Raw genomic sequence first — 22,025 nt, 5'->3', positions numbered from 1 at the left:
TTTTAAAGTGGATAACCTCACATTTACCAAAATTGTACTCCATCTGCCTGACCCTTGCCCACTCACTCAATTTCTCTGTACAATTTGCTTTTCCACTCAATGTAGTGTCATCAGCACATTGGATACACTCCACTCTGTCCCCTCTTCCAAATCGTTTATGTAGAACAAGAACAGTTTTTTTTAAAAAATGTGCACCGTTCGGTTGCTAAGCAGACTATTGTGCTCGAGGGTGAAAGAGCTTGTGTCTGAGACCTCAATCTTAATGTCAAGTATGAGATTTACTAGACTATACTAACCTAAAGATTTCTTGCTGAAGGAATTTGTGCTCAAGGCTTCTGCAGAACTGTTGGGTTTATTAAGTAGCTTTTTGAATAATAATGGTGAGTTTTATTTATTTAATCAAATAGATGGTTGTCACAACTAGCTTACAGAAAACTCAATGTGTTGGTAATTCAAAACAAATGCCAAAATTCTTCAGGTCGCACATTATCTTTTGCGAGGACAGAATTGTTGAAAGGTGCACATTTGAAACTTTAGCTGGACATCTGTATTCTGTTTTCACCCTCCTTTATTTTCCTCTTTTCACACTAACTCTACTTTGGCATTTTCAGACCTTCAGTAACTAGCAAAGTGATGTTCTGCAACTCAGGCGTGATGGAAGGTTGACAGGATGATTTGGTATGGGCAGGAATTGTACACCGGGCAACGATATGATAATGTTTATTATACTTATTCTACAATGTACACAAGCACCAACATTTTTACTTGCTGCAATCGAGCGGGTACTTGTAAAGAAAAATAACTATGATGGTAAAAATTATATTAAAAGAGATATTACCAGTAAATACATAAATATTCACAGTAATCCCAGTGCAATAAAGTGACTTGCACCTTTCAAGATGGCAGCAGGACTTGGCAACATGGTGCCAGCAGCAAAGCAGGGAAACATTCAACAATAGTAGAAAAAAAACCCTGGTATCTGGCACCTTTGAGGATCACGGATGCTGGATATGCAATTTTTCCGGTTGCCTGAGACTCACTCGTACAATGCCTAATGAATGCACTGTATTAAGAATTTACAGTTTTAAAAGACAAAAGAGTGCAAAATGTAAAGTAATTTGGGAAAAGAAAATCAGTATTGTCCTTAATTATGTAAAGTTCACTTTAATCAGGTAATTCCCATAACTTACAAAATTTAAATTCGAACCCCGGCCACTGGCGCTGATACAGTTTTGCACGAACTGTTATGGTGACCGTGCTGCCATCATAATTATTCCCCTTCCCCCAAGTTTACAGATAAGCCTTACTATATATTTAATAATATACTAATAAAGATCACAGGATATAGGAGCAGAAGTACACACATTGGCCCATTGCATCTGCTTTGTAGACTAAGCAGGGATAAGGAGACTTATCAAGAGAGTCATCCCAAACGGTGATCGACATCAACCCGCTCTTCATCCTGGGCGACGCCATTACTGTTTTATTCAACTTTATTCAAACCGCTGCTATGAGCAAAGCCCGACCAAGGCTCTCCGCTGGCTGAATATTTGCTCCCATCTTCACCAATGGATTAAGTTACTTCACAGAACTACAATTTTCAACTTTTATTTAAATTTTTATTAATTTTAATCTTTATTTTTTTTACTTGATTTTTTTTTTGCCAGTTGCTTGAGGCAATTGGTTGCTTGAATTATGGATAATGGGTTTCACTGTCCAGATACGCACTCTTAAGCCTACAGGAAAATGCATGAAAGATCACTGTAACAGACAGGTTTTGGAGCCAGTTAAAGGAATTAGCCATTCTACGATCAGCAGTTGGAAACAATGTACAGGAATCCCCCACTAAACTGTTGTATGTGAGCAGAATGACAAAATGCTTCAAGAATGGGAGGACAGCAATGGGACTTGGCCAATTATATAGTATGGATAGATGACCCAAAGCCTTCATCAGAGGTAAGCTTTAAGAATTGTCTTGGGGTGAATGAGATGCCATGCTATTTAAGGAGGGGATTTGATAGCTTGGGTCCAAAGGCAGCTGAGAGCACAAAATTTATATAAATGGATGCATAAGAAAGCAGAATTCGAGGGCTTGCCCAGGAACATTAAAGACATTAATGCTTTTCTATTTGGTTCCTCCTCAGCACAAGGGGATGTTCCAAACCAGGGAGCCTCAGTTCAGGATCCTTACATGATGTCGATTATTTCAACAAATAACTTAGGAGAATGGGTCTGCAAATATCCCTTCTTTCTCCGACTGTAAGGGGTGCCAGGCAATACTAATGGTGAATCTTTATCTGCCTTATGGCAGACTAAAGGCAATTTTGTGTAATAGTACATTTCTGTTCTTTAAAATTATTTTTATTGAGTTTTATCAGGAAAAAAAAGCAGTAAATCAATTGCAGTGAAACCTTTGCAGATTTACAAATAATAACATACAGTACAGTAGCAATATGACTTAATTCTAAATCCAATAAATGGTAATATATATGATATTGTAAGAGGTAAATAAGGAAATGAAAAGAAAAAAAATTCCAACCGACATCGATCAAGGTTAAAATTCAGATTGTGTGTCGTGTTAAATCTGAACAAGCTGTCTCAGGGGATTCAAATAAGCATGTTCAGTGACATTCATCCTCGTACCTCATTAGACAAATGATTGAAGTGAGCTAGGAATGGGCCCCAAGTCTTATCAAAAGAAATCTTGATTTTCGTGACATAATGCCTAATTTTATCCAGATTTATAAAGAACGTAATATCTAATGGTAATTGATGATGTGGTCTCATCTTTTCATTTTAACAGAATTTCTCTTCTTGCTAATAAAGTGGAGACTGCTAGAACCTGTCTCTGATTAGAAGGTAAAATAATATTTATGTCTTTAGAAAAGCCAAATAGCGCAATGACCGGTCATGGATCTCAAGTGATCCTAAATAGGATTGAAAAAGTTCTAAAAATGTCGTTCCAATATGTTTGCAGGTTAGGGCAAGTCCAAAACGTATGTAACAATGAGGCGTCGAAGATTTTACATTTGTCACAAAGTGAACTAATATCAGAATAAATCTGAGCAAGTTCGACTTTGGAGAAATGGGCATGATGTAGTTTTTGAATTGAATAAGACTCTGCCCAGCTCACAAATGAATCGTGAAACAGGCCCAAATTTGAGAAAGAAATATTCAGATCATTCTCCCATTCTGTTTTAATTCCATATAACCATTTACGGAGCGGAAACAGGCCATGTTGGCCTTTCGAGTCAGCGCCGGTTCACTGATTTTGTGCGCCCTCCTCAGGCATGGGTCCCGGTAGATCTTCATTCAATAACGATGGGCGAATTCAATGCAGGTGGAATCAGTCATAGAAATGTTTGTGAAACGTGCAGTTCAATACAGTCAATCTGTTTTGGGAGTAACTGTGGCGTGAGGATGCGGAGGACTCAGAGGGATGTGGAGAGAAGCCCAGTAAATGGACAAAAATATTACAGAAAAATATTAAATTCACTTCAAGAAATTGCTTTCATGTTCAATAGTTTATAATATAAGGTGGATATCATGCCTTTGAGTAAATTGTAGCTCAAAGAGTTTATTGATAAAATTTGAGTCAGGAAGAGTAGGAAATGTTAAAAGCTTAAAGCGAACAAAGATTCAAATTTGATAGTATCTGAAATAATGTCTATTTGATCGGTTAAATATCGTCTCCAATTGTTAAACAGATATAAAATGTTGTATAAAAAGATCTTTAAAACTAGTAATAATTTTAAAATTCCATTCTTGAAAACTGGCATCTAAAATAGCTGGTTGAAATAAATAATTAGATGTTATAGGACTTGTAACTAAAAATCCCGTAAGTCCAAAAGATTTTCTGAATTGATTCCAGATCTTCAATCTTGGTGTCATTATTAAATTCTTTGTCAATTTTTCAATAGAGAGAGGAAAAGATGACCCCAAACCGCCCATAAGGAGGTACTTCTGAGGGATTTCAAATCCCATCTCAATCCTACATTTCTGTTCAAGGACAGCTTCTTCCCTGTTGCCAAGAGATTCCTGAATGATCACTGAACCAAAGACTGCCTTATTTTTTGCAAGGTGGTTTATATGAATGTTTGCACGGTGATGCTGCCACAAAAAAAAACTAATAAGATTGGTAAATTTATCTACATCAGTTTAAAAAAAAGGTTGTATTATAAAAATTGAGATTGTCATGTAATTTTAGTATAGGATCCAATTCCATATTTGTTTTTCCATCTACAATGAAATTCATTCTCCAATGGTTGATGTCAGGACTGCCTCCTTCAAGGAGAAGGGAAGTGGTGCCATTAGTGAGTTTATTCTGACATGCTGTACCTTGTAGACCATCAGTGATCTTCCCCCACCCCCCAAATCAAAATTACTTGCTTTGAAGTTCCTCTTGAGCCAATGTAGGAACCACGGGGGGGGGGGAGGGAAGATGGTGGGCAGGTGGATATTTTGAGACTTGTTTATGCAATGCCACCCTGAATGCTCCTTATCTACCTTGAGCAATCGTGGATCAAGGGATTCTCTGGAAAAGGAATATTACCACACACAGCACAAATCATTCAACCAACCTTCTCATTGATAAATGTGGTACATGCTAACAATCACCTTTTCATTTTTGCTGTGGGACATTGGTGCGGCCATTGGGCTTACACCGCTGTAATGACTGGAGTTCATTCAGAGCTGTCCAGAGATTCTGTGATTTCCCCCAGTTTCTTTCTGCATCCTGGAGACCTGATTTAAAACTTTTTTAAATGTAGACATACAGCGTGGTAACAGGCCCTTTCTGCCCACGAGCCCATGCCACCCAATCACACCCAATAAGCTCACAACCCCTGGTACTTTTCGAATGGTGGAAGGAAACCGGAGCCCCCAGGGAAAACCTATGCAGACCCAGGGAGAACACTGTCCTTATAGACAGCTCAGGATTCGAACCCTGGTCCTGATCGCTGGAACTGTAGCAGTGTTGCCCCAACCACTATGCTAACGACGCACCCCCCAAACCCCATGGCTGTAAGTTAATTAATCACAAAATAAAATGAGATTTGGATACTCGTCAAAATGGTTAGTGTGGACTGTGGGCTGAAGGGTTAGCATAGACTGTGGGCTGAAGGGTTAGCATGGACTGTGGGCTGAAGGGTTAGCATGATGCAGGACTATGATCAGAGTAAATTTGGTCTTTACCTTGTTAAGAATAAAATCAGGGCATGGTGGGTGGGGGGGGGGAAAGCAAGAGAGTGCAAGAACAGTGTCCAGTTAAGGCCTCATTGTTGTGGAACATAAGAGCTCAGAGAGCTAGACTTTTAATCTGAGGGTCCAGGGTTCAAGTTCCTGTTTGGGAGTTCACTTTTAGGGGCATCATGGTTAGTGTAGTGCAATGCTGTTACAGTGCCAGCGATTGGGGTTTGAATCTAGCAATGTCTATAAGGAGTTTGTATGTTTTTCCCATGTCTGTGGGTTTCTTTTGGGGGCTCCAGTTTCCTCCCACTCGTCAAAATGTACTGGGGTTTAGGGTGTAATTGGGTGGCACGGGCTCGTGGGCCGAAAGGGCCTGTTACCGTGCTGTACGTCTAAATCTAAATTTAAGTAAATTACAGGACGGGACCTTTGGCCCTTGAAGTTGTGCTGACCTATATATATTCCTACCAAAAAAATACTAAATCCTTCCTACCTTGTAACCCTCTAATTTACTTCCATCCAGAGCCTGTCTAAGAGTCTCTTAAATCCCCCTAATGTTTCAGCCTTCACCACCATCCCTGGCAAGGCATTCCAGGCACCCTTTCTAAAAATAAACATATCCCTGATATCTCCCTTAAACTTTCCTCCCTTCACTTTGTACATGTGTCCTCTGGTGTTTGCCTACTCCACCCTGGGAAAAAGGCACTGATTTGTCTATCTTATCTCTCTCTGCCTCTCAGAATCTTGTAAATCTCTAGTAAGTCTCCTTTCATCCTTCTTTGCTCCAAAGATAAAAGTCCCAGCTCTACTAACCTTGCCTCATAAGACTTACTTTCCAATCCAGCAACATCCTGGTCAATCTCCTCTGCCCCCTCTCCACAGCTTCCACATCCTTCCTATAATGAGGTGACCAGAACTGAACACAATCCTCCAAGTGGGGTCTCACCAGATTTGTAGAGTTACTACGTGACCGCTTGACTCTTGAACTCAATCCCCTGATTAATGAAACCCAGCATCCCATGGGCTTTCTTAACTATCCGATCAACCTGTGTGGCATCATTAAGAGATGTATCCGTTTGGACCCCAAGATCCCTCTGTTACTCCACACTGTTAAGTATCTGACCATTAACCTTGTACTCAGCCTTCTGGTTTGACCTTCCAAACTACATCACCTCTCACTTATCCGGATTAAACTCCATCTGCTACTTTTCTGCCCAACTCTGCATCCTGTCCATATCCTTTTGTAACCTACGACGACCTTCACGAAGTACAGGTTTGAATATCCTTACCATGAGTCTAAGAAGCAAGGATTAGAATCACCTCATTTTTGGCAAATGTCTCTAACCGTTGTCTTTCTCCGTCATATGCTTTGTGCAACTGACCTGGCTGCCTGTGGATTTACCAGATGAAGAGCTTTTAATCTTTTGCCAATTCTTTGAAACACACCTCGTTCAGCTCTCAGAACCAATGAATTGTGCAATTTAGCTTCCTCTTGATTTTCAAACCATTGGTTTCAGTAATGTAATATGTGCCAAGATCGATGGATTCTCCTTAACTAAGTGTTATTCGTAACATCTTCTTTATTCTAAAGCCACTTTACTTTTGCCTGGTATTTCATTATTGTCAATTGTTGTATTAAAATCATCTGTCAACATGGAGTTATTAAGATCAAGGCAGAACATATGGAAGTGTTTACTTTTTACAAGTGACGTACATCAAAATAGATCATATTTTACAGATGAGGTTTGTGTTTTCCTGTGGCACCTTTATGTAGTTCTTTCAAAAAAAAGGATGTCTTCAACTTTTTGCAGCTCTTGTTGGAGCAATAAAGCATCTTTATTGCTGAGTAGAACCAACAATCTGTTTCACCAGAGGGCAAAAATGTTCCTTGCATTGGATCAGTCAGTCAATGATCGATAATTCAGACTTGGAGATAGGAAGTTTAGCTGCAGAAACTCAGCAGGTGCAATTTATATGGCAAAGATATTTAACTATTGTTTCGGGCTTGAGCCCTTTATCAAGGTATGGAAAACTGTCAGCAGGTGCCCAAATAAAATAATGCAGGAGGGGAGGGTAGGAGAGCGGTCCCAAAGGCAGGAGGTAATAGGTGGATAAAGGGGGGAAGGCACACCAGCAAGCAGGGTTTGGAGGGATGGCTCTTTAGAGTGGGAAGGGGGTGGAGAGCTGGAGGAAGAAAGTCAAAGGGGAAAAGGGAACAGTGAGAGAAGTCGATGTTGGAGAGTGCCCAGACGGAAAATCGTGTTCCTCCAGTTTGTGGGTGGTCTTTGTGGGATAGTCCGTGAGACCATAGTATGGGAGTGGGGTGCAAAATTCCAATGGTTGGTCACCAGGAGATAGATCCCTGTTATTGGTGCAGACAGAGCGAAGGTGCTCAGTGAAGCGATCTCCCAGTCTGCACCCAGTCTCTCCAATGTAGAGAAGGCCACAAATGGAGCACCGAATGCAGTAGATCAGTCCTGCGGATACACAAGTGAGTGCTGCTTCACTTGAAAGGCCTGTTTGGGGCCCTGGTGAGGGAGGAGGTGTGGAAGCAAGTGTGGCACCTTCCGCTGTGGGAAAGTGGGGCGATTGGTGGGGAGGGACGAGTGCATAAGGAGAGAACTGTCCCTACAAAGGCGGAGAGGGGAAGTTTAGCCCCTGGATCAGTGAAAGGGGTGTTGTCAAGACTTTGTTGTCATGATGCTAAGTCCAATATAATGTCAGAATCAGGATTAAAAGCAAAAAGACTGTCAAGGCTTCCAACCTAAAATGTTGACCATTACTATTCTTACAGATAATGTTTGTCCTCCAGTAGATTGCTCTTTGCTCCAGATTTCAGCCTCCCTTGTGTCCCCAGAACAAGTTTAATTACACTGAACAACAAAGATTTTGCTTTCTGAATGCTTTGGGGTGTATTTTATGGATTTGGGGCTGCTGATCACAAAAAAATCCCCTTAAAAATTTTGTATCACATACCATTTTTTAGATATAACCTATTTTTTTGTGATTTCCTGTCATATTTTAAGTCTGCATCAAGCATAGAAAATCATGAAGTACAAGAGGTCATTGAATATTAATTTTTTGTATTTGCTCTTGGACTTCTCTGCTAATCTTGGTCCAATCAGTGACGAACATGGTGAAAGGATTCACCAGGACATTGCGACCATGGAAAAGCAGCATCAGGGCAACTGGAATTCATCAATGCTGGCCGACTATTGTTGAACACTGATGCGAGAGGCATCAGATGCTGAGTACAAACGATAATCAGGGGCAAAACATTTTTAGGTCAGTTGAACTAACGCAACGTGTCAGCATCTTTATACGATTAAATAGGATAAATTCAATAACAGTTCATTTAATGTTTCTCCAACTATTCAAAGTTAAAGAATTTCATACATGTTACATTCTAAATATTACGTGACAGTAATGGAAAATTTACCCTTTTTTCCTACGTGATATAGCAAAATTGAAATTATCTTTGTGTTCATCTTGAAGTTGTCTATAATCCCATTAAATAGAATGAAGATAAAACATTATGTTGAACCCAGTAATATAGTACATAAGGCAAAGGAGTCCTCCATCTGGCCTGTGGAGCCTGTCTGTCAATCAATGAGATAATGCTGATCTGATGATAGGCTCATCTCCACCTACCTGCTTTTTCTCCATATCCATTAATTCCCCTACTATATAGAAATCCATCCAATTTTGTCTTAAATATATTTATTGAGGTCACCTCCACTGATTAATTGGCAGTGAATTCCACAGAAAAAGCAGTTCCTCCTCATCTCCATTCTAAATCTACTCCCCTGAATTTTGAGGCGATGACCCCTAGTTCTGGTGTCCCCCAACAATAGAAACAACTTACCCACTTCTGTTTTATCTAGGCCTTTCATAATATATTACGTTTCTATAAGATCATCTCATTATTCTAAATTGCAGCAAGTACAGTCCCAGAATCATTACTCATAGGCCAACTCCTTCATCCCTGGAATCAACCTGGTGAACCTCCTCTGCACCCCCTCCAAAGCCTCAAGTCAGGAGACGGGAACTGCACGCAGTTCTCCAGATGCGGCCTTGTACAGTTGCAGCATAATCTCCCTGCTCCGAAATTCAATCCCTCGAGCAATGACGGCCAACATTGCATTTGCTTTGATAACAAATTGTGAAGAATTGAGGATAGAAACATTTACATAAGCAAAAAGAAAGGAGAATAGAATTGATTAGAAACCCCCTTCAAGGAGCTGCTTTAAGAATGTTGGACACAACAGTGCCTCTTGCTGTTCAAATCTGTTCGATAAATTGGCCCGTTGAAACTCGGTCAAGACTCATTCATGAGCAACGATCGCAACTGGTAGTGAATGTTTTACATCCGTACTGCAGTATGAAAGCAGAGAAACTGGAGGAAAGTCATTGTTTTTAAATGGGCTCTCTGGGAAGCCAGCCAAACCATACTCATTTTTGGAAAAAAAGGTATATCAAAGTGCTTTTGTTTAAAAAGGTGTGGAATCTGAACTTTGTAGTCTGGTTAATTTAAAATCCTGCGCCTTCAGTTTATCTCAAAAAGCTTCTAAAGCAGGGAGGGGTGCTCTCTAATGTATTGAGGGACGGGTGGGGTAATCGGACAGAAGGTGGAGGGAGAGAGCAACACTGTGTGACCAGTGCCTCAGTCAGTGGAATGGCTTTAAACGGCGTGTGAGAATTTGTTTCATTGTCTTTGTTAAAGAGGGTAGTGTGAAACCAACTATCTGCTCCAATAATACAGCACCTACAGTTGGACACCAACAATGTGAGAATTAGTGTTTACTCTTTGTTTACTCCAGAAGAGTTCCTGCTTAATGTGTGTGTGTGTCCCACTGACCAGGGGCTACCTGCACCCCAGGGATACGTGCACTTGGAGTGCCACCTCCACCCCAGGGATACCGACACACCTGCACCCTGGATGCCACCTGCACCCTGGATGCCACCTGCACCCTGGATGCCACCTGCACCCTGGATGCCACCTGCACCCTGGATGCCACCTGCACCCTGGATGCCACCTGCACCCTGGATGCCACCTGCACCCTGGATGCCACCTGCACCCTGGATGCCACCTGCACCCTGGATGCCACCTGCACCCTGGATGCCACCTGCACCCTGGATGCCACCTGCACCCTGGATGCCACCTGCACCCTGGATGCCACCTGCACCCCAGTGCCAGGGGTACCTGTCCCGTATGCGACCTATCCCCTGGGTGCTACCTGCGCCTCCGGACGCCGGCAGGTACCTGCCCACGTGGCTGCCGCCGCTGACCCCTGACCCCGCGCGTCACGGCAGCAATGGCGCCACCCAGCCACTTCCTGTCGGCGCTCTATTGTTCTCTGGCGGCGGCGGGGAGCGCGGATGGCGGCGGCGGCGGCGGCAGTGGCGGTAGCCCAGGTGGCGAGGCCCAGCGGGCCTAGGCACGGGCCGGGCTCGGCGGCGGTGAGTGGTGGGGGGAGGGCTGAGCACCGGGGCCGGGCCTAGCGCGGGGCCTCGGCCCCCCGCCCCCCATTATTCCCCCTCTCCCCTTCCCTTCGCCCTCTTCCTTCCCCCTTCCCCCTCTCCCCCCTTGTTCCGGCGCCGTCTGAGTATTGGGGTTGTTCGTCAGCACTTCTGTTCACATCCAGAGTCCACGCACGTTTCTGTGGCTTCAACTCTGTCCTTCCAACCCCCACTATCCATCCTCCCTCCCCCCCTCCCCTCCCTCCCCCCCCTCCCCTCCCACCCCCCCCTCCCTCTCCCCCCTCCCTCCCTCTCCCCCCTCCCTCCCTCTCCCTCCCTCCCCCCTCCCCCCTCCCTCCCTCCCTCTCCCCCTCCCCTCCCCTCCCTCCCTTCCCCCCTCCCTCCCTCTCCCCCCTCCCTCCCTCTCCCCCCTCCCTCCCTCTCCCCCTCCCTCCCCTCCCCCTCCCTCCCCCTCCCTCCCCCTCCCTCACCCCCCTCCCCCCCTCCCCCCCTCCCCCCTCTCCCCCATCCCCCCTCCCCCCCCTCCCCCACTCCCCCCTCCCTCCCTCTCCCCCCTCCCTCCCTCTCCCCCCTCCCTCCCTCTCCCCCCTCCCTCCCTCTCCCTCCCTCCTCCCTCCCTCCCCCCTCCCCTCCCTCCCTCCCTCCCTCTCTCCCCCCTCCCTCTCCCCCCTCCCTCCCTCTCCCCCCTCCCTCCCTCTCCCCCCTCCCTCCCTCTCCCCCCTCCCTCCCTCTCCCCCCTCCCTCCCTCTCCCTCCCTTCCCCTCCCTCTCCCCCTCCCTCCCTCTCCCCCTCCCTCCCTCTCCCCCTCCCTCCCTCTCCCCCTCCCTCCCTCTCCCCCTCCCTCCCTCTCCCCCTCCCTCCCTCTCTCCCTCCCTCCCTCTCTCCCTCCCTCCCTCTCCCCCTCCCTCCCTCTCCCCCTCCCTCCCTCTCCCCCTCCCTCCCTCTCCCCCTCCCTCCCTCTCCCCCTCCCTCCCTCTCCCCCTCCCTCCCTCTCCCCCCTCCCTCCCTCCCTCTCCCCCCCTCCCTCCCTCCCTCTCCCCCCTCCCTCCCTCCCTCTCCCCCCTCCCTCCCTCCCTCCCTCTCCCCCCTCCCTCCCTCCCTCCCTCTCCCCCCTCCCTCCCTCCCTCTCCCTCTCCCCCCTCCCTCCCTCCCTCCCTCTCCCCCCTCCCTCCCTCCCTCTCCCCCCTCCCTCCCTCCCTCCCTCCCTCCCTCTCCCCCCCCCCTCCCTCCCTCCCTCTCCCCCCCTCCCCCCCCTCTCTCCCCCCTCCCCCTCCCTCCCTCTCCCCTCCCCCTCCCTCCCTCTCCCCCCCTCCCCCCCCTCTCTCCCCCCTCCCCCTCCCCATCCCCCTCCCTCCCTCCCCTCCCCCTCCCTCCCCTCCCCCTCCCTCCCCTCCCCCTCCCTCCCTCCCTCTCCCCCCTCCCTCCCTCCCTCTCCCCCTCCCTCCCTCCCTCTCCCCCTCCCTCTCCCCCTCCCTCCCTCCCTCTCCCCCTCCCTCCTCCCCCCTCCCCCTCCTCCCCCCTCCCTCTCCCCCCTCCCTCCCTCCCTCTCCCCCCTCCCTCCCTCCCTCTCCCCCTCCCTCCCTCCCTCTCCCCCCCTCCCTCCCTCCTCTCCCCCCTCCCTCCCTCCCTCTCCCCCCTCCCTCCCTCCCTCTCCCCCCTCCCTCCCTCCCTCTCCCCCCTCCCTCCCTCCCTCCCCTCCCTCCCTCCCTCTCCCCCCTCCCTCTCCCCCTCCCTCCCTCCCTCTCCCCCCTCCCTCCCTCTCCCCCCTCCCTCTCCCCCCTCCCTCCCTCTCCCCCTCCCTCCCTCTCCCCCTCCCTCCCTCTCCCCCCTCCCTCTCCCCCTCCCTCTCCCCCCTCCCTCCTCTACCCCCTCCCTCTCCTCCCTCCCTCTCCCCCCTCCCTCCCTCCCTCTCCCCTCCCTCTCCCCTCCCTCCTTCCCTCCCTCTCCCCTCCCTCCTTCCCTCCTCTCCCCTCCCTCCTTCCCTCCCTCCCTCTCCCTCCCCCACTATCCATCCCTCCCTCCTCAAGATGAACGTAAGCCAGCGGTTTCCCTCCCCCGGCTTGCTGCGCCGAGCCCCTTCGCTGGTCCCTGCTCTGTTCCTTGTGGCCCCTTCGCCGCGTTGTTGCTGCTCTCTCTGCCCGACGGCCCCGGAAGAAACCAGGTGCCCCGCGTCCCATTTGTCTCGCACGCAGCGCAGTGACAGCCGGATGGAGGTGTGGATCCCGAAGGTTTTCCTCTTGCTCAGTTTCCCTGCGATCTCTGTGCCGTGCGTCTGGTTAACGAGCTGGTACCAAAGGGGCGGCTGCAACCTGTGCAATGTCCCACCACCACTCTCACCGCATTGTCGGGCGGGGGGGGGGGGCAGGAGAGGGGGTTGGGGGCGATGGCAGTTGCCATTTATGCCATCCTGCCAATTCCTGTCCTGGTCGCTGTCAGATGTGCAGAGCGAGCTCTCAGCTGAGGTGCCGGCTCAATTTACACACTTAAGAAGAATTTGGACAGGTACATGGATGGGAGGGGTATGAAGGGCTAGGGACTGGGTGTAGGCCAGAGGGACTGGACAGAAGGACCGTCTGGCACCGATTGGAGGGACCGAAGGGGCCTGTTTCTGGGCTTTAATGTCCTCTGTAGAATCCTCGGTCGTTTTTTGTAGACTTCACCATCTGCTTTATTGGTGTGGATGTGTACAGTTTCGCATCTTGCCAAAGCAGGTGGTTCCAATTTGCCACATTTGGAGGTGGAATGTGGCATACCAGAAACTTTTATTGTTCCCCAGCATTGAATGATTAATTTTGTAATTTGCCAACAGATTCTCTTGACAGTTTGTGGGTTATTTACGGGCTATTCAAAATGCAAGTTCTGAAAGTAATTCTAATATGCAAGGAAGAAACTTGTGCATTACAGTTGGCTTTCTGAACTAGGGTGTGCGTGTGTGTCTCCATGCAAATGATCTCAGTGCTTTAGATTTCTGATTTATTGTCCTAGAGTACTTACATGACATGGCATAACCACCCCGAGATTCTTATACCTGCATGTGAGGCAGAATTACCACTCATTGGTCGTGTTCACATGTAAACAAATAATGTAAACAATCAATGTAACACAGAGAATAAAAAAACTAAATAAAATGCACAAGTCGGAGTCCTTAAACAAGCCCCTGATTGAGTTTGTCGTTGAGGAGTCTGATGGTGGAGGGAGAGCAGCTGTTCCTGAACCTGGTGTTGTGAGTCTAAGCCTCTTTCCTGATGGCAGCAGTGAGAACAGAGCGTGGGTGTGTTTGAAGACTTCCTGAACCATTCCAAACCTGGGGGATTGACCTGAGGAGAGGCACTAAAAGCTCCAGAAATAGGTTGGGGGTGGAACAGGCCATTCAGTCCCTCCAGCTGCCACAAGATCATAGCAAATCAACCCAATGCGACATCCCTGCCCTCTATCACCCTCAAAGCCATGTCCCCGCCCTTTATCCCATGTCCCTTGATTTATTAAATATTCCAGAAATTAAATAATTTACATTGAGTGCCCCAATCAAGGAACGCTTTAAATTAAAAAGAGATTGGGTGGGTCAAGTGGTAGTTTCATCTTTTAATTCTAAAGCAAGAGGAGTTGCAATATTAATTTGAAAAACCTTTACCAGTAAAAATTTTAGAAACTATAATGGATCCTGCTGGTAGATATGTTTTGATTAATTGTCAAATTTATTCTGAAATGAGGACACTTATTAGTATTTATGTACCAAATGTCAATGTTGAAAACTTCATACGGAATTTTTAAAAACTTTTGGCTGAAGCGCAAGAAAAAGTTTTAATAGGAGGTGATTGCAATTGTTGTCTTGATCCATTGTATAAATCAGCTAAAACATTAATAAGCTAAGGTGGCGAAGGTTACTTTAAGTTTAATGAAGGAATTAAATTTAGTTGGTATTTGGTGAAAGTTGAATCCAAAAGAGAGAGATTATTCTTTTTATTCTCACAGACATGATTCTTATTCGAGAACCTCCCTCTGGCTAGAGAATATCAAAAGCCCCTTTTCTACTGACACCTTGTCCAAGGAATTAACAGGGAATTAACCAGTTAAGGGACCAGTGGAAAAGGAAAATAATCAGCATGCCGGCATCAAATCACTATGTGGCTCGGTACGACAACACTACGAGTTCGCTGAAGATACCACGGCAGTGGGTTGTGTAAAAAGAGGCGATGAGTCAGCATTCAGGAAGGAGACTGAAAACTTGGCTGAACGGTGCACCAACAACAACCTCACACTCAATGTCACCCAGACCAAGGAGCTGATTGTTGACTTCAGGAAAGGAAAACCAGAGGTGTACGATCCAGTGATCATTGGGGCCCAGAGGTGGAGAGGGTGAGCAATCCTTATTGAAAATATATAAAATTCTTTGTGGGGGGGAGGGGTGGTTGAGGACAGGCAAGGATGTTTTATCTGGCAAGGAACATGGAGTTAAGACTCCATTTGGACGGAAATTAGAATTAAATTTTTATTAGCCCTTTTTCCACTGGCATCCCAGTTAATTGGCCGTGCAGTGTCCTGAGATAGGAAGCCGTTTGTGCTGTTTCCACTAGGCCAGCTTTAACCAGGACACTGACTGCTTTTCCACTGAACACATTCATCCCTGGGGATTGGAGAGTCTACCTTCAAATGGAATGGATGGAATGACAGCCTCTACCCCTACTCATAGCTCCGGCATCAGCTGATGCTCATTAAACCAGTGGAAAAAAGACAACCTGATCTACTGCATTCGATGTACTTGGTGTGGCCTACTCTACATCTGTGACGCCAAATGCAGGGTGTGCAACCACCTTGCATTACACCTGTGCTCTGTGTCTGTGGATATCTGCTGTATGGAACATTTTATTCTACCTCCTAACTTTCCAATATCGCTCTCTGCAATTTTCACTCCAAGCTCAAACCTGTTGGTTCATGACTGGAATCTGTGCTTCATCTGTCAAGGTGAATGGCCTCCCCTGCTCTCCACACCACGTTTGGCAAGCTCCTTTAGATTTATTTAAGCCTTGGATAGTACCCTAATTTCTCCTTTCCCAAACTGATAATCCTGGAAAACCAGTTTGGGATGCTTTTTTTTCTTCTAAAGGCATTACAAAAAATGATGAATTTGTTTCATTTCGCAAATGTACAAGAGGTGTGCGTGTGTCTGTCTTTGTGTACGTATATATCTATCCATCTCCTGTGCACCTCATTTAGTTGTTCTTGAACTTGCAGAAACATCAATAACTGTTCTAAATATCCCCCATCACTGGTTTTTAAAAATACAATCTAATCTCAAATATTTTTTTTTCTACTTAGTGTATTGGAACATCACTTTTCCCAGCATTATATTAGTACATTTCTGTATAACCATATAACCACTTACAGCACAGCACAGGCAGTTCGGCCCTACTAGTCCATGCCGTAACAAATCCCCACCCTCCTAGTCCCACTGACCAGCACCCGGTCCATACCCCTCCAGTCCTCTCCTCTCCATGTAACTATCTAGTCTTTCCTTAAATGTAACCAATGATCCCGCCTCGACCACGTCTGTCGGAAGCTCATTCCACATCCCTACCACCCTTTGCGTAAAGAAATTTCCCCTCATGTTCCCCTTATAATTTTCCCCCTTCAATCTTAAACCATGCCCTCTAGTTTGAATCTCCCCCACTCTTAATTGAAAAAGCCTATCCACGTTGACTCTGTCTGTCCCTTTTAAAATCTTAAACACCTCGATCAAGTCCCCCCTCAATCTTCTACGCTCCAGAGAAAAAAGCCCTAGTCTGCACAACCTTTCCCTGTAACTCAAACCTTGAAATCCTGTCAACATTCTCGTGAACCTTCTCTGCACTCTCTCTAATTTTGTTGTATAGATTCTATATTAAAAATTTTTTAATTTAGACATGCAGCATGGTAACAGCCCCTTCTGGCCCACAAGCATCAACAATCCCCGTACGTTTTTGAAGGGTGGGGGGAAACTGGAGCCCTCAGAGGAAAACCCACGCAGACATTGGAAAACGCACAAACTCCTCACAGACAGAGCCAGACTCAAACCCTGATTGCTGGCGCTGTAACTGTACTAACTGTGCCACTTTTAAAATTTAATTTTATTAAATATTTTTGTAAATAAATAAATTTGATGTTTCAGGCACACAATCCTTTATCCGGACATCTAAAATTCGGAAAGCTCCAAAAACCGGCATTTTTTTCCTGGTGCTGGTATAGTGAAAGAGAGAGAGTAACAGCAGCGCGACTAGATTGGACGGGGTGAGGGGAGAGACGACAACGCGACTCGGGCAGGCGGGGTGGAGGGATACGGCAGCACGAAGTGGGCAAGGGGGGAGAGACAGCAGCGCGACTCAAGCAGGCGAGGGGGAGGAGAGACGGAAGCGCGACTTGGGCGGGCTGGGGGGAGAGTGATGGCAGCGCGACTTGGGCAGGCGGGGGAGGAGGGGAGTGATGGCAGTGCGACTCAGGCGTGCGAGGGGGAGAGAGACACCAGTGCGACTGGAAGGGGTGATTATGACAGCACAATTCCGATGGGCTTAAATCTGGGGCAAGCTGGCTTTTGTTCTGGAAAAATCCGAAATTCGGAGCACACTGTTCCCCAAGGGTTCCGGATAAAGGATTGTGTACCTGCACTGTGGTATGCAAAAGTTTGGGTACCCTGGTCAAAATTTCTGTCACTGTGGATAGTTAAGCGAGTGAAAACATGACCTGATTTCCAAAGGGCATAAAGTTAAGATGACAGATTTCTTTAATATTTTAAGCAAGATTATTTTTTTTTATTTCCATCTTTTACAGTTTCAAAAGAACAAAATAGGAAAAGGGCCCGAAGCAAAAGTTTGGTGCCCCCTGCATGATCAGTACTTAGTAACACCTCCTTTGGCAAGTATCACAGCTTGTAAATACTTTCTGTAGCCAGTGAAGAGTCTTTCAACTCTTGTTTGGGGGATTTTCGCCCCATTCTTCCATACAAAAGGCTTTTAGTTCTGTGACATTCTTGGGCTTTCTTGCATGCACTGCTCTTTAGAGATCTAACCCAAGATTTCCCATGATGTTTAGGTCAGGGGACTGATGGCCAAACCTTCAGCTTGTGCCTCTTGAGGTGGTCCATTGTGGATTTTGAGATGTCCTTAGGATCATTATCTGTTGTGGAAGTCACCCTCTTCTCACCTTCAACTTTAAAAAAAAATACAGACGGTGTGATGTTTGCTTCCAGAATTTGTTAGTATTTACAATGAACCTCAATATAATGCTATAATTTGGGTCTGTAAAATCTCATCGCAAAAATAAGTGGGGTTGTGCTAAATCAGGGTCTCACTGTATTCCCCTGTTTAATTTTCATACCTATATCGTTTCCATTTCTCCTTTATTTGGAATATCCCAGTTATTTTGTATGCATTTTAAATTAATCCGGGAGCCCAGCATGCCCCCCGTTTCAGCCAGGAGTCCAACGCCCAAGTCAAATGACTCATCGCATTATATCTAAATTTGTATTAAATCAGGGCGCATAAAATCTGGGTTTCTCTGTAATTGAATTCTTTCTTCCCTCTGCCAGTGAATTGTTCCCTGTGCCACTGGCTGCAACACAATCCCAAAGCATGATCAATCCACCCCCATGCTTAACAGTTGGAGAGATATTCTTTTCATGATATCCTGCACCCGTTTTACTCCAAACATGCCTTTGCTCCTTGTGGCCAGAAGTTCTATTTTCACTTCATCACTCCACAGGACTTGTTTCCAAAATGCACAGACTTGTTTCGATGTTCCTTTGCATACTTCTGACGCTGAATTTTGTGGTGAGGAACGCAGGAAAGTTTTCTTCTGATGACTCTTTCATGAAGGTGTCGCTGCACCACTACTCCAGAGTCTGCTAAATCTTCCTGAAGGTCTTTTGCAGTGAAACGGGAGTTTTGTTATGCCTTTCTACGAGCAGTTCTTTCAGAAAGTTTTCTTGGTCCAGAAAGTTTTCTTGGTCTTCCAGACCTCAACTTGACCTCCACCATTCCTATGAACTGCCATTTCTTAATTACATTAGGAACTGAGGAAACAGCCATCTGAAAACGCTTTGCTATCTTCTTCCAGCCTGGTCCTGCTTTGTGGCCATGATTTATTTCCATTTTCAGAGAGCTGGGCAGCTGCTTAGAGGAGCTGCTGATGGGACAAGGATTGAGGAGTCAGGATATTTGCATCACTTGGCCTTTCCTCATGATGTTCTATGAATAAGTTGCACCCTAAAAGGCTAATTAAGGTCTGAGACCTTGGTAAAAGTTGTCTGAGAGCTCAAATCTCTCGGGATGCCCAAACTTTTGCAATGGAGCTTTTTTTTTTGTCCCACAACTGGACTTGCTTAAAATATTAAAAAGAATGTTCCATCTTTAACTTTATGACTTTTGGAGATCAGTTCATCTTCTACTCACTTAACTGCTCAGTTACAGAAATTTTGATCAGCGGGGTGCCCAAACTTTGCATCCCACTAGATCTTCTTTGGCTTGGCTTCGCGGATGAAGATTTATGGAGGGGGTAAAAAGTCCACGTCAGCTGCAGGCTCGTTTGTGGCTGACAAGTCCGATGCGGGACAGGCAGACACGGTTGCAGCGGTTGCAGGGGAAAATTGGTTGGTTGGGGTTGGGTGTTGGGTTTTTCCTCCTTTGCCTTTTGTCAGTGAGGTGGGCTCTGCGGTCTTCTTCAAAGGAGGTTGCTGCCCGCCAAACTGTGAGGCGCCAAGATGCACGGTTTGAGGCGAGATCAGCCCACTGGCGGTGGTCAATGGGGCAGGCACCAAGAGATTTCTTTAGGCAGTCCTTTTACCTTTTCTTTGGTGCACCTCTGTCACGGTGGCCAGTGGAGAGCTCGCCATATAACACGATCTTGGGAAGGCGATGGTCCTCCATTCTGGAGACGTGACCCACCCAGCGCAGCTGGATCTTCAGCAGCGTGGACTCGATGCTGTCGACCTCTGCCATCTCGAGTACTTCGACGTTAGGGATGAAAGCGCTCCAATGGATGTTGAGGATGGAGCGGAGACAACACTGGTGGAAGCGTTCTAGATACCTACGTATTATATATCACACATTACATATATTACATACCAGTTCATGATTGAATGGCAAAGCAGACCTGATGGGCTGATTGGCCTACTTCTGTTCTTGTATCTTGTTATCCTTTGTTTTTCTAGCTTCTGTTCTTCTAGCCTCTGCATCTCTCCCTCTGAACTTTGACCTTTCCCAGGATTAGTTAACGTGCTTTGTTGGGTATTCGCTGTTGGGATGTAGGAAGTGCAGAGATGGAGGTAATATTTCCCATCTCTTTTAAAAAGTGGTGATGGACCATTTTATTGAACCTTTTCAATCCTGTTGTTTTAGATTCTCTCAATACTATTGTGTATGGATTATAGGGTTTAGAAAGAAAGCCAATCTTTGTCCAAAGGTAAAACATGAAAGTTTTCAGAGACTGGTTGAAGTAAAAACTCAGCAGGTCAAACAGTGACCTTTATATAGCAAAGGTTAAAATACATAACTGATGTTTCGGGCATGAGCTCTTCACAAGATATATCTATTTCAGTTCCTCCAACATTTGTGTCTTTTTATGACAGACCAGTAGTTTGCTCACACATTTATCTGACCCTCCCCCCCCCAAACCTCTTCACCTCCAATGCAAAGGCACATTTTCAGCGTGGTGCAGCAACTAACACTGGAGGATTGAGAAACACAAGAGCTGCAGATGCTGGAATCTTCCGTGAACAAAGCAAAACCGCAAGAACTCAGTGGGTCAGGAAGCATCGATGGACAGACATGGTCAGCCACTGTTTCAGGTCGGGGCCTGACAAACACTGATCCGTCAGGTTCGACTTGTACAATCAGATGGCAATAAACTTTATCAAGACTTGGTCTCAATAAAGGGTCCCAACCCAAAACATTGATTAATCATTTCAATCTATTTCTGCCTTCCACTAAATCTGCTCACCTTTCCTTCCCCTTTACCTGCTTTTTGGTTCCTCTATCCACCCAACCATCCCTCGTCCCCTCATTGCTGCTGTCCCCTCCCTCCTTCCTCCACCTATTATCCCCTACCTTTGCCTTCCCTCCCTAACTCCTTTGTTCGGACGCCTGCCGGCATTTTCTCATATTTTGAGGAAGAGCTCAAGCCTGAAACGTCGGTTCTGTATCTTTCCCTTTGCTACATAAAGGACACTGACCTGCTGAGGTCCAGCACTTTGTGTTTTTACTTCAACCACGGTGTCTACAGAATTTTGTGATTATTTCAATCCATGGATTCTGCCTGCCCTGCTGAGTCCTTCCAGATTCTCTTTGTTCACTCTGGAGGATGTTCTGTTTCTGTTCAAAGTGTTAGCCCCATTACGAGCATCCAGTTTTAGACCATTTTGCTGAGTAGTGATGGGGGATTGAATCTGAGGCCTTGTGAACAATTTTATACCACTCAGCATATGGATTGACAGTCGTGGTGCATCCCATGTTTCCAGTTTGAAAGACAGTGCCTCTTCCTTTCCAATCTTGCAATCGGATCAAGATGTTGGTTCTCGAATATACTTCCTGTAACGTATTAAGTCTGCTGGTCAGCTTTTCTGTAACATGTTGAATTTGTTTTGATGTTCGAACATTGCATCTTTCCCAGATTTGACTGGAGCTGTGGTTTTTTGAAGGCTAAAGTTGATGATAAATGATGCCATTTTCAATCCAACTCTCTGTATGATAGCATCAGATACTAAACTAGAACACAGACTAGAAGGGCTGAAGAGGCTTGTTCCTGTGCTGTAATGTTCTAACACAGACTAGGAATAATTGAAAATCCATCTTGAGGAAGATATTGGAGGATGTAGATAGCAAATCTATGGAAAGCTCTGGTCAGAAAGGCAAGTTTCATCTTGAAGCTCAGAGAACATAGTACAGGCCCTTCAGCACTCAATGTTATGCTGACCTATATATATATTCCTACCAATGACATAGAAAAAAAGTAGTAAATTCTTCCTACCTTGTAACCTCAGTTTCTCTTTCATCCATGTGCCTGTCCAAGAGTCACTTAAATGCCCCTAATGTTCCAGCCTCCACCACCACCCCAGCAAGGCTTTCCAGACACTCACGACTCTTTGTTTAAAAAAAAAGCTTGCCCCTGATGTCTCCTCTAGACTTCCCTCCCTTCACTTTGTAGAGATGTCCTCTGGTGTTTGTTATTCCTGCCCTGGGAAAAATGCACTGGGTGTCCACCTACCTGTCCCTCTCAGAATTCTGGAGATGCATTGAGTTGAGAAGGCCAGCGACGAGGACGTCCCATTCCAGAACTTCAAATTAATTTCGGAATGGGAGGCGGTGAAGCCTGTTGCCAGTCCATTTCTGAAC

At 46.1% G+C, this 22,025-nt stretch overlaps 1 protein-coding gene across 1 annotated transcript in view; it reads left to right on the top strand.

Moving 5' to 3' along the window:
- Window positions 1-10,543: 10,543 nt before the first annotated feature.
- The window catches only part of LOC138765211 (ubiquitin carboxyl-terminal hydrolase 49-like), a 92,325-nt gene continuing 80,843 nt past the window's right edge, over window positions 10,544-22,025 (top strand). Inside the window, exon 1 of the mRNA XM_069942159.1 lies at window positions 10,544-10,647. The gene's annotated coding sequence lies outside the window, so the exon portion shown is untranslated. The remainder of the gene's footprint in view (window positions 10,648-22,025) is intronic.

The sequence above is a fragment of the Narcine bancroftii genome, chromosome 5, assembly GCF_036971445.1.
Source record: "Narcine bancroftii isolate sNarBan1 chromosome 5, sNarBan1.hap1, whole genome shotgun sequence".
NCBI classification, from domain to species: Eukaryota; Metazoa; Chordata; class Chondrichthyes; order Torpediniformes; family Narcinidae; genus Narcine; species Narcine bancroftii.
Note: the sequence above shows the minus strand (reverse complement) of the source record. Positions and strands in the feature narration are given on the sequence as shown.